Here is a 12,781-nt window from a genome sequence, read left to right as displayed (position 1 = left end):
CATTGTGTTGAATTAGTTCCTCAGAAAGAAGAGACTGAAGCCCTGGCTGGTGAGGGGGTGGGTAATTGATATTTTTCTCTCTTCCTTTCCCCTCTAAAGGTAAATGAAAGAAAGACTGATCAAAGTCCTAAATAACTAGCTTTGGATCTCCATGCTGCTATTTTGTAGTTGCCTGAAGAAGTTCCCTTAACAGGATGGTCAGATGTGGAAATTCACTTTCCTGCTTGGGAAGGCTGGCTGCACTTTATAAATCCACAGTGCTATTCCTTCCGTGGTTCTGGCTTTGCATTCCCAGACCAAGATCTAATTAGACCCTCCTCTAAGGCCTCACCCGTGCCCACCAACTTTCAGTGCATCCCCTCCGCCTCCACCACCTGGAGGATAAAGTCCAAGTTCCTCAACATGGTATTTAAGACTGCCAGGGCCTGGCTCCCCCCCACCCACCTGGGCCTGTCCATTCTAACAGCACCCCATGGCTCATAGATCCTTGAACCCACCCTGGCCTGCGCCTCTGCTTTTATTCATGGTTCTACTCTGCAGGAACCCTCACCTAACCCCCATCACCAGGCCAGCTGCTGCTCAGGCCTCTTCCTGAAGCCTGCAGTGACCCAGTCTGCCTGCTTACCCCCCCTGCTAGGTGGCTGATGTGACCGCCTACCCTGGGCACGCCTCTTTCACTGCACTGGCCACATTCTAAGTCATTTATCGGTTTTTGTGAGTTTCACCTGCACGAGATAGGTAATGAGATCCTTTGGGACAAAACTGAGCTCCTCCACCTTTGAGCGCCATGCCGAGCACACAGTAGACATTCAGTAAGTGTTTGCTGAGTGAAGGGTGTGGGAAGGAAAGGTGCTTTCTCCCTGCACTTGAAACCCAGGTGTCCTTTAGAACACAGAAAACTACACCTGAAGCCACTGTATTTGGTGCCCCCTCCCTTCCACCTCTCGATGGCTGCATATTTTGTGCCTTTTTTTTTCTTGTACCCTCTCGTTCCTGTTTTATTCTTCTTTGTCACTTTAATGGCATACCGGCTCAGTGTGAACATGGGCAGCAGCCCAGAACCCTCACCCAGCCGAGCAGGGAACACAGTGGGCACTTGTAAGAGGGTCACTTCAGGGAACTCTCTGGACGATCTGGGAGAAATGTGAGGGGCTGGGTCCCCACGGGGGCCGCTGGGGGAAGGGCCAGAGCAATATCGCTTTGTGGTTGTTGCTACAATTCTAACCCCCAACATAATGGGCGATTTCCTTACATGGCTTTGTTGCATTCAGAACAACTGGACTAAGATGACTCCCAAGGAAGGGTTTGGGACTCACAGAAGCACTACGACTAACAGAAACAGCAGCAGAAGCCTGCCCCCACCGGCAGTGCAGGGCTCTGGATGACCAGGAGGGCCCAGGGGAACCTGCTGCTCGACAGCAGTGATGACAGAGATGACCATTGTGGGGACAAGAAAAGGAAACCACTTTCTATTGAAAATATTTAGTCACAAGGCAGGGGAGACTTTCTTGTCCCACATGGACCCAGGAAATAGGGGCCTCTGAGTGCTCTGCCCAGCCCAGGGCGACAGGGGGCAGTGTGTACGCACGGTAGGAGGGTGGGATGCAATTCTACAGCCCTTCCTAACCCTGCCCGAAAAAGGGTGCAGGCCTGCCTGAGCCTAAAGTCATGCCCGTTCTGCACTGTGGCACCCACCTCGCCAGCTCCCCTTTCCCTGTATCTCAAATAAACACGGTCTTAAAACCTTATCTCACACCAACCAGTACCACAAATGGCCTTTGCAAGGTGCAAATGGCACAAAGCCCAAACAGCAGAGGCAGAAGATTCCTGGTGTGCATCCCAAATGGGAGCCTGTTGGCGTACCCAGTGACCATTTCCTTCCACCAACAAAGTGTCTGTAGGCGGCTGATGCCATGAGAGGCAGAGCAGGGAGAATCCCCAAGATACGAAACTCACACTTTCAGCAGCTGCTGGGAAGTCCCTGCAGTCCCTGCTTTGGGGCCAGCCTGCTGTAAGCCACAGAGGCTCCAGACCAGTCGTTGCTTCCGTCCCAGTAACATGAGATCGAGAAGAGCCACACCTGTCAGGGATGAGGTCCTCCTGCCTGACTCAGCAATTCTGATACCGAACCCAGGTTCAGCTGCCTGCCGTCTGGAAGCCAATAATCAAGAGACAGGGGCTGGTGGGAGGAAAAAGCAGTTTATTCAAGAGCTAGCAGCCTGAGAAGATGGTGGACTCTCATCACAAAGACCTTCTTAACATTTAAACACAGTCAGGGGGTTTTATAAGAAGGGAGGAGGAAGGGAAAAAAACAGAACAAACAAACCAAAGGAAGGGGTGAAGGGTTCTCCATTGAGGGAACCAACGACATGCAAGCCAACAGTCTGTTCGGATAACTGATTGAGGTCAATAAATATCCCAGAGCCAGAAAGATTGAAGGTCGAGTCTGCTTCTTTTGAAGGCAGCTCCTAGAATTCTTAACTAATACGTGACTTCAGATAAAGAGGATGTTTGCTTAACAGGTCAGCAATGACAGAAACGATGACAAAAGAACGGCGGGGTGGGTTTCCAGTGTAGCCACTGCAAAGGACATCGGCGCACAATCGACCGCATAGTGTACATAAGCAACGGCTAAGGCTCTTCTCGGGGACACAGAGCTCTGGATGCGAATTCCACCTCCCTTACTTACTGCAAGTAAATACAACTAGCTCTCAACAGCCATGCCTTGTTCTTCAACACAGTATCCCAAGCGGTGAACCCCTTGAGATCAGTAACAATTTTGGGCCAGAAACCTGAGTCAGCGCTCAGGTTAGAGCTGCCTGTAATATCACTAAAGAAGGTCAGAAACCTCCTACTGATCCGAAAATGTGTCAGGCCATCCAGGATAGGCACAAGTGTATCATGGATGAGACGAGGTGGGGTCTTCACCTCCTTCTCTATATTAATCTGTTTAGTAAACCCCCCCAATATCTCTATGTATTTCTCCCTATTCTGTAACTGTGAACAAAATTGTTCACCTCCCCATCAGAAGAAGGGAGCTGTTTGTGCAGAGGTACAAAGCCTGACATATTTCTTGGGCGTGGCACAAAAATTTAGTGCCCCCGCTGTGCTTCCAGACGTATCACGTTGAAGCCAAGTAATTTCCAATGTTTGGTGTCAAATCTACAAAGATCCCCTGGGCAGAGGCAAGTGCAATTCGAGCCCCATTTCAGACCCTGATGGCTGAGTTGCTTTGTCTTGAGCGTTTGGTCGGGCCCTTAAAGAAGCTGGTCCCATGAAACCTCTTCCTGTGCCCCAGCCACCTTTTCTTCTCCTAAGGCATGCTGAAACCCAGGGTTGGGAAGCAGGGACATTCTTCCAGAGTCCACTCTGTAAACGGAGCCCATGCCTCCGAGAAGGCAGCTTCCCGATCCTTCGGCTTGGTTCCCTTGGGCTCCCTTTCATGGCCTCAAGCTACCTCCCCTTGTGTGAGACTGTTTCTGAGATCATTTTCCCAAAACTTCTCGTCTGCCAGGGGCTTGACCTTCCTCAGGCCCCAGGCTGCCTTTAGCTTCCTCCTATGCCTCTGTGCCTAGGACAGGGCGTGGTCAACTATGACTCCTACTTGTTCTGCTCACATCCAGTACATTTGCTTCACACACACACACACACACACACACACATCTTTTATGCCCGCACCATCACACAGTCCGTCCCCTCCCCCTTACGGAGTCCATGCCCACCTGGGGAGCGAGCCTCTGGTCCCACTCCTCCAGGCACGCTCCACGGACACTGCCTCACCCCATGTGGCCACTTCCTTTTGTTCTTCTTTCATTCTTGTTTGATTTTATTTTTCCAGAATGAATAACTTCTTTTGCCTCTTTGTGCCTGGAAGACATCTCTGGCCTGTGTCCCATGTCTTTTCTCCTTTACCAGCTTTCATTATTCTGTTGGCATTACCCAAGTATTTAGGCTTTTAAGAAAATAATAAGTCTATTTCTGCTTTCTACTGAGTCTCAGCCTTCTCTTGATTGAATTGGGGAGGGGGGATGTTTGCACATAGGACAAACTGGGGAAAGGAAAAAGGAAAATGTAAGGAGAGGGGACTTTTTCTGTTGCACCATACTCATGCAGCCTCTTTGGTCATAGGCCATCGACTTTCGGTGAGGGTTCTTTCCTCCAGGGGCTGCTCAGAGGCCCCGGGGAGGAGAGAGAGGAGAGAGAAGGGAGAGGCGGGATGCTTCCCAGTTCCCTTCCTTGATGCACACAGGCCTAGTTTCTGAGATAAGTCCTTCCTTGTGTTGGCCAGACATTGGTCCTGGATCCCAGATCCCATAGTGCTGAGCTAGTGACGGGACACAGCAAAGGGTGAGTGTAGGCTTCGAGGGCAGACAGACTAGGGTGCCTCTGGAGTCCAGTTCGATGACCCGGTTTGGCCATGGGCTGCCTGGTTTCCTCTCTCCCCACAGGGAGCCCCCAGTTCTTTACTCACCCCCTCTCTTCTTTTCCTGAAAGAATAAGTCAGCCCTGCTCAGCCCCGCTCAGCCCCACCTTCGCACCTGCCAAGGCAGGAATGGGACAGAAAGCAAGAGCTCAGCCAGTCCAAGGTGATGCATGGATATAAGTCTTTCTAGAACAGAAATCAGCTAGAAATCCGAGAGGATACTGATCTTCTGTCCCCGCCTAGGAAACAAGATGATAAGGATTCAAACCAAAAACCATTTAGAACAGAAAAAAAAAAAAGTTCAGGTGTACAAGAAATGGTGAAACTTTATTTTCTATAAATCACTATAATTTTAGTTTCAAGACCCCTGACTGAATGTGGGAAATTCTACTTGTGTGAATGGTTTGGGCCTGGATTCTGGAGCCCTGTCCCTGCTCACAGCGCCCCTTCAGGCAGGGCTGACTCATTGCACAATGTCTTCTCTTCAGGGGCTACACACAGCTCACCCCCCTCTGTGTGGGTTCTGGACTTCTCTCTGCTCTGTCTGCAGCCTAAGGAAATGCCTTTTGACTCAGGGAAGCTTCTTCCCCACCCATGTGTTCTAGGTGACTACGCTTCCTGTGTAACGAAACCCTCAGGGTGGGGAGGGGGTGAGGGGCTGCTTTTGCAGCAAGAGGCAGCGATACCCTTGCAATTATATTCCTTCCTTGAGAAAATGAAGCCAAAACCTGGGATTTCCTTGATGTGAGACAAGAGGGAGGGGAAAACACAGGGAAAGGAGGAAGCTAACGTACTGCATGGTCTCCATCACACTTGCCTTCAGAAGGAGTTACAATTTCTGTCGTAATCGGTGCCTGGTAGAGCTTATCTTCTGTTCATCTTTTGAGTTTTGCTTAGAGTTTGTGATTTATTTGTCATTTTAAAGCATCTCTCCCTTATTGGAAAATGCCTTACAACAAAGTAATCCCAAGGGAGAATTTATTTGTGGTATCCGCAGAATGAACAGACCAATCCTAGATACTATTATGCAGAATTATGCTCGAGAGCCATCTTCCTTCCTCACTCCCTATGCTCTTCTTAGATGTTGCCTCTTCCAGGAAGCCTGCTTTGACTGTCAAGGTGCACTCCAACCCTCATGCTCTCTGAATTTATTGCATTCTTGGGATAATTCCTTGTACTTTCGAACAGAATCTCATCCAGTCCTGTTATTGTTCTTCCTCTGACCAGATTGCAGGATTTCGCCTCCCAGAGCACACTGCACTGGGCTGCCTAGCTACACAATGAGAGATTCTTGAGCGCGGGGACCATGGCTTTGCTATCCCGATGTCACACTCCCAAGGGCCTCACGCAGAGTAGGGTTCCATAAGTGTTTGTGAAATGGATGGATGGATGGATTGTACAGCCTTACCGAGTTACTATCACCATTAGCTACTTCTCCTTCCCCCATAACAATAATTCAGTGGAGAAATTGTTTCAGATTCATATTCACTTAGGGATATAATAGAGGGGCCCATTACTTTTTTTCCCTATGGCATCAGACAACCAGAGAACAGAGTGTTCTTTAATGCCACATTGATGTTCTTTGTAAAATATTGAAAGGTACCAGCCATAAATTATGCTAGCATTATGCATAGTTCTACTTCTTACACTTGCAGCTAATGTTGTTGATTCTGGATGTTAGGGTTCTTCGAGGTTCTTCAAGCAAATTTTTATTTTACAGAAGTCTTGCACTTGATCTTTGTCTCAGGTGTTTGCAAATAATTCAAAAGAGCTGTTGATGTAGGCAGTTTACAGATATAAACACAGATGACTATACTGGAAAATACTTCAGTGTTATCATATTCCAGTGAGGAAAATGCTTATTCTTAATGATTTCAAGTAATGAATGATGACATGCTATGTGCCAGTAAAAATGTATGTCTCAGATAGTGAAACATTTTAAGTACTTTCTGAATTTCCAACTGTGAGACACTTTGGTACTTTGAATTTTTAGATCTTTATACTGTATTTTTAAATTTATTCCTAGGAACATGTCATCAAAAATTTGAAATATTTTCCATAAAGGCAATGGATGGGTATTGAACTATTTTATCTCCTGCAGCCATGGATGCACTAGCATTTTAACACTGGGATAGTTTTGTGCTAAGGGTGTTCCCAGCCCTCTGGTTTCTGGGGTTGATGTAAGTTCAGAGAAGTAACCAGGTTCAAGTTGTCACTGGGGTCAGTATTCTGCCTCTAGTGAGCTTCCAAGAGACTTTCTATTTGCCAGGACCACTACCTTTTGCCCTGGGATCCCATCACACAGTGCGACCCTTTAACTCCCCTCCAGCTCACTGAGATTTGCAGTCCCTTCCTCTGCTCCTGTTGTGAGCAGAGGCCCTGTACTTGATCTATGCTCTCAGACTGGCCATTTATCCAACAAATATCCTTTGAGCTCCCACCATGTCCCAGGCCCATGAAAACAATGAGGGAGAGAGAGTTCTCCCTGGGAGTTCTCAATATGGAGAAGATGGGCAGTTACCAAAATGGGGTGACTGTTGTTTCCAGGGCGTCATTGGAAGGCAAGCTAATCCACTCCTGGATGGATGGGCAGGGAGGCTTCTGGAAAGCTGATCCCCATGCAGTGGTGGCCAAGAAACAGAGGACCTGTGAGAAACCCTCTAAGATTCTCAGGGCTACCTGGAGAGGAATTTGAGGAGCTAGACCACCCCAGAGCAGCTGGGCAGGGCCAGAGAAATATCGCTTTGTGGCTGTTGCCAAATCCATTCCTACAAGTCTAATCAGGAAGCCCTTTCCAAGAAAAATATATTTAGGTGCTTTTGGGTTCTCTAACAAATGCAAGTTCATTTACTCCAATTTTAGAAAATTCTTTAGTGTTCAGAAAAATGTGTCGTAGGACCTTGCCCCTGTTTTCGAGTGACTGATGCCACTCAGTTCTAAATGCTGTACACTCATGAGAGAATGCGAGTGGAAAAGGGGAGTAATGTCTTAGTATTACCCTCAAAATTGTTGTGACCTCATGGATCCCATGAAAGACTCTCTAGGACCTACCAGGGTCACTGGACCATATTTTGAGAGCTACTAACCTCAAATCTAGTCTTAAAATGAATTCTGAAAATGCACCTGGGTTCATAGGGAGGGGGTTCTGTGACCAGTGAGGAGGGCTGGCGCATTTGCCACATATTCAACATCCCCACCAAAGCATAACTGTTGGGGTTCTTTGTGTAGCAAAATTACAAGTCAAACTAATTACTTCCTAGGAAAACTTGGTTTTTGACCAAGATGATACTGAGGGATTGAATAAATTACTTATCCCACCAAATGACTCCAAGTCATGAAATGACTCGGAAATTAAATCTGCCTTGAAGGATGCAAATGTGCTACTAAAATTATTCCAAATGATATTAAAAATTATTCTACCAATAACTCGAGTGTGTGTGTGTGCTATCCATGGCTGTGCTCAGTGCTGGGAATGGAAAGGAAAGGCCTAATTCCTGCCCTGAGAGGTTTACAATCTGCATCCAACAGACAAGGAAGCCAGCAGTCAAAATCCAACTATAGCAAGTCAACCATACCAACTAAAGTAACTGCAGCAGGTGCTTTCACTGAGAGCTCCAGCCATGTTGAAGGCGGCTAACTTTCTCTGAGAGGATGGGAAGAGAGAGCTCAATAAAAGGACTTCAATGAGTCGTGCGGTAGTGGGATGGGAGAAGCTGGCACATCAATGAGGAGGACCTTCAAAAGAGACAGCACGTGAGGAGACCTAGGGGAGGAGGAACAGGCCATTTGGATAGCTTATAACTGATTCAGAAATGGTGGCAGCAGAAGCTGGTGTACAATGAGGCAGAAATGCACACAGGCTCAAAACACCTGAACTGCCGGGTTTTATCCTGAAGGCCAGAGAGATCCATAACCAATTTGCACTTCAGAAAGATCCCTTAGAGCCCCTGCTATGTGCCATGCACTGTGCTAGGTGCCTAAAAACAATACAAATAAGAGCCAGATATGTCTCTGCTCAGACCTATGACCAGTAGTCACCTGGGGTGAGCCTGGGTGAGGCTCTTGGCTTTGACTACCACGTTAGGCCACTTGACCTTGCTCAGTCCCACAGCCACCATGCGTCTCTCATGGATAAGGAGGGAGAGACAGCAAGGAAAAGTCAGAAAGGACCACATCACCTGTACTGGAAGAGTGCTCCAAGTTCATGTCCCATGTAGCAACACAAGCTAGTGAAACACTGAGGTTTGGAGCTGACTCACTTGGACTAGAAGTTTCTTATTCCCTCTAAGCCTCAAAGTCTTCACCTATGAAATGAAAAACCCCAACTTATTTCATTTGGAAGACGCACTGGTATGTTTGTAAACCGCCTAGCACAGTACCTGGTGCATAATAGGTGCTCAAATATCATGGGCATTTTTTCTCTCACTATTTCAAGCCCATGGCCAGTGGACACACGGCAAGGGCAAAACCAAATATAGCTTGGAAATGTGGGCACTGGAGTTGTTCACTTAACCCTGGAAGACCGGTCGCAATGTCTGAATTTAGTGTTTCATCTAAATGATGTGACATCATTGCTGCCCAGCCTCCGGGAACATGCAATCGGGATCAGATAGAATTGTGCAGGTGAACGTGAGAACAACACGGGGTTGTTGGAAGATGCTCTTTTCGGGTTGTAGCACAGGGGGCTCCTCTGCCTGCCAGACCATGAACCTGCCCCAGTGAACACGGGTGAGTGTCTGGCCACGCAGGGAGCCTGTCCCCACGGGACCTGTGGTCCTGAGCGTGGATTTCAACCCAGCCACTATCAACCACACTTGGTCCCACAAACGAAAGGAAAACAGGAAAGACGTCAGGTTGGATCTTCCAGAAGGTCTTTGTTGCGATTTTCTCCATTATTGAAAAAAATTACATCATCAAATAAAGACAGTAGCAGCACAGCTTCTTGAAATGTTACAAAGCAAGTTTGCTTTTGTCCTTTTCCTAAGAACATTATGCATCATGAAATTCCCTCTTACCCCCACCCCCACATTATTTTCTGTAAAATGCCTTTTTTTTTTTTAAAGCACCATGAAATCCTACAGAGAGAAAAAGTAGGTAAAACACCTCCACACATGGGTTTAGCGTCGTCGTTGTCACCGGGTCCCCCGCCTGTGACTCTGGGATGGGGAAAGAGCCCTGACACTGGCATATGGGTTGGTTTGCATATGTCTTCTGGGCACCACGCACCTTCTCCCTTCCAGCTCAGTGCCCTGGTGGGAAAGGAGAGGTTTTCAACTTTCTTCTGCAGCACAGGTCTGCTGTATCAACGGGGTGGGAATCCTTGCAAGGGTTTTCGTTTGGGTTTTTTTTTCAATGCACAGGGAACTATTTGAGATTTGTCTCTTAAGAACTGAGAACAGAGAGTAGATTCCAAATCTCTTAGGCACCTGTGAAAATGATACTCACGTTCAGTAAAATCAGAGACACCTCTTATTTCTCCTCGATGCCACTACACTGATGTCACATGACTTAGGGTCTGCCATGGAAGGGCTGAGGTTTACACGGACAGTGGACAGGTTGGTGAAGTACAAGGCAGCTGGTTTATGGTGCAAGGACAGAGGGTAGGGCTGTCTTTGCCGCCATGCCATTGGCCTACCATTCGAGAGTTTCCTTATGCAGAATCAACAGCATCCACAATGCCAAGTGGAAGTCACTCTGTTTCAGAGGGTTATGATTTTTTACTTGTTTAAGGCCATGACTAACTAGCTCTTACATTATGTCACCAAAAAGCGCCCTCTGCTCACACAGCCACTGCCTTGCACACAATTGCACCACAACAGCGAGGAAGAATAACCCCCACGTGAAACATTAGCGGATTCAGAAAGCGGAGACATGGACTGGCTCTTCCCTCTCTTTAGAGAGTCTTTGCAGGCTTGTGTGTTGCCCTCTGCCTTCCCCGGGTTCATGGTACACATTGGATGGTCTACGATGTGACCCCGCCCAGTGAGGAAAAACTTACTCTATCCAAATTCTGGCCACGTTCTCACTTATTTCCCAAACCAAGCACACAAATAGATGAGCGCTCGCGGCACTGACTCAGCCGGGAAGTGATATCATCTCCCAGGAAGGCAAGGGGGTGTCTGCTAACGTCTAGCACAAGGACTTTCAACATGGAATGTTCCTCAAAGAACGCAAAGTGGCTATTTCCTGGGAGTGTGCATGTGTGTGCATGCGTGTGTGTCTGAGCCAGAGACATCTATAGTAAATGAATGCATGAAGTAATCAAAGGGAACCTTTACTTCCACTGACTGCAAATAGCAACAGCTTAAAATTCTTCAAATAGTCTTCACACCATGCAGAAAATGCCCGCACAGCATGAGCCTTCCGGGTGACAGTGTGCCGTAGAGGAGGGCAGGCTGGGCCCACACAGGGCACAGTCCTAATTTGGACGCCAGCTTCTCAACTACATCTGGTCTCCATCAATCAGCCAGAACACAAATCCCAAAGAACAGGAGACTAAGCCCTCGTCTTAGCCTAAAATAAGTGAGCCCATTAGTCAGCATCCACCACTCCAGCTAATAAGTTCGATTAAGTCATAGGCCCGGAAATGTCGGTCAGAGAACTGCAAAACCAAAAGGCCCTTGACAGTTGTCTCTGTTCAACTCCTTCAATGTGCTGAGGAACTAGCAGAGATGCAGGCGTGGGGCAGAGGGGCCCACACTCCCAGGCTAATAATCCCAGTCACCCTCACTGCAGGCCACGGACACCCCTCCCTACACACACACTCAGGCCTGACCCCCAAAGGGATAAGTTCCTAGAGTCCAAACTGGGTTGGGACTGTGCATCGAGCTACATAGTCTCTTCAAATTACCCCTTGGCTCTCACCAAGAAACTTCCAGATCTGTTTGGAAGCAAAATTCAGGACCTAAGGACCAGGTGACGTGAAAGACACCACCCACTAAAGACACTGAACATGGGCCCTTTCTGTGTGCAGAGACAGCACGTCTATTCCGGGGGGGGGGGGCAGGGTGTGGTGCGCAGGTTCAAGGGCGGTACTGTGCTGACAGGCACTGAGACTTCATAACGGCCTTGTCTTACCCACATGCTTTCTACATGCTATTTGGCCCCTTCTTTAGAAAGTCACATGCAAGCAACTTCAAACTAACTGGACACCCCCCAAATCTTCATGTGTACACACGAAGAGGAGTCTAGCCTCCTATTCCCGCTCAGCTTCTCTTTCGGAGATTACATTATAGTTCGTCAGCCACTTTGCCCACACATGAATCAATCACTCTTCCTAGAGGGAGGGGTCTTCTTTGGTTTTATCCGCCAGGGCCTTGGGCTCATCTATCCTCGGGGAGAGAGTTACGTATATTAGAGACTCCCCACTCTCAGTCAAGGGCTGTTTTCCACCCCTTCACATTACTGTGATCTCACTCAGCTGGAGAGGCGTCTGTGCCCACACCATCCCCTGTTCCATTTGGTAGAGAATGTGGCTTAGTGCTCAGAATTGTCTCATTCCTGCTGTATGCAGAGTTCCTGCAAGGTAAGCAAGTAAAGTGCAAAAGAGTGCTTTCAAAGGGCATTTTTAACAGTACAGAGAGGGTGCCACACACAGTATTCCCCAAACTGAAACCCAAACCAGAAACACGTCCAGTGAGTGTCTGCAAGGCCGAGACACTGTAAGCCCGTTTACACAAAGACCTTGTACCCTCTCGTTAGTAGAGATCTTCTCCCATCTCTGTGTGCTCTGTCCATGAAACTAGAAAGACACACGTGTACACAAACAAATACACACACACTCACAAGGGCGCACAACATGGGCATTGCAGCAAAGGCGAGAGCAGACTTTGGTCAGGCAGGTCGTGAATACCAGCTCTGCCACTTCCTTGCTGTGTGCCATTGGGCAAGTCACTCAGCCTCCCTGAGCCTCCTTGTCCTCGTCTGTGCACGGGGTTTGCAAACACCTCCCACAGAGTGTTGCTGTGAGGTTTCAGTGAGCCAACGTCCATAAAGTGCCTACTCTGGCGCGGGAAGCCTCTTTGCCAGATTCATCTGCCGGGCCTAGAATTTTAACATCCTACTGTAAAGAAGGTACCAAGTAATAGTAGAGCGTGGAAACCCAAATGAATGAGATCCACGGACAGTTTAATCTGGAGGCTTTTCACTTGACGGACTAAGAGAGAAAGCCCCAATTAACTACCAATTTCTTACAACACAGTTCTTCAGGCTGCAGTGGTCCCGGAGAAGAACCATTGTCCGCACCTGCGCAAACGTCGTGTCTGAAGTATGTGTCCATTGATATGTGGACACAGGATGTCACCAGTGAGCCGCACCTCCTGGCCCGCGGAGGCGTCCACCCAAACCTACCTTGGACAG

The sequence above is a fragment of the Artibeus jamaicensis genome, unplaced genomic scaffold (genome assembly GCF_021234435.1).
Source record: "Artibeus jamaicensis isolate MK-2021 breed Jamaican fruit bat unplaced genomic scaffold, CSHL_Jam_final contig_444, whole genome shotgun sequence".
NCBI classification, from domain to species: domain Eukaryota; kingdom Metazoa; phylum Chordata; class Mammalia; order Chiroptera; family Phyllostomidae; genus Artibeus; species Artibeus jamaicensis.
The sequence above is the reverse complement of the archived record's forward strand: the minus strand, read 5'-3'. Positions refer to the sequence as shown.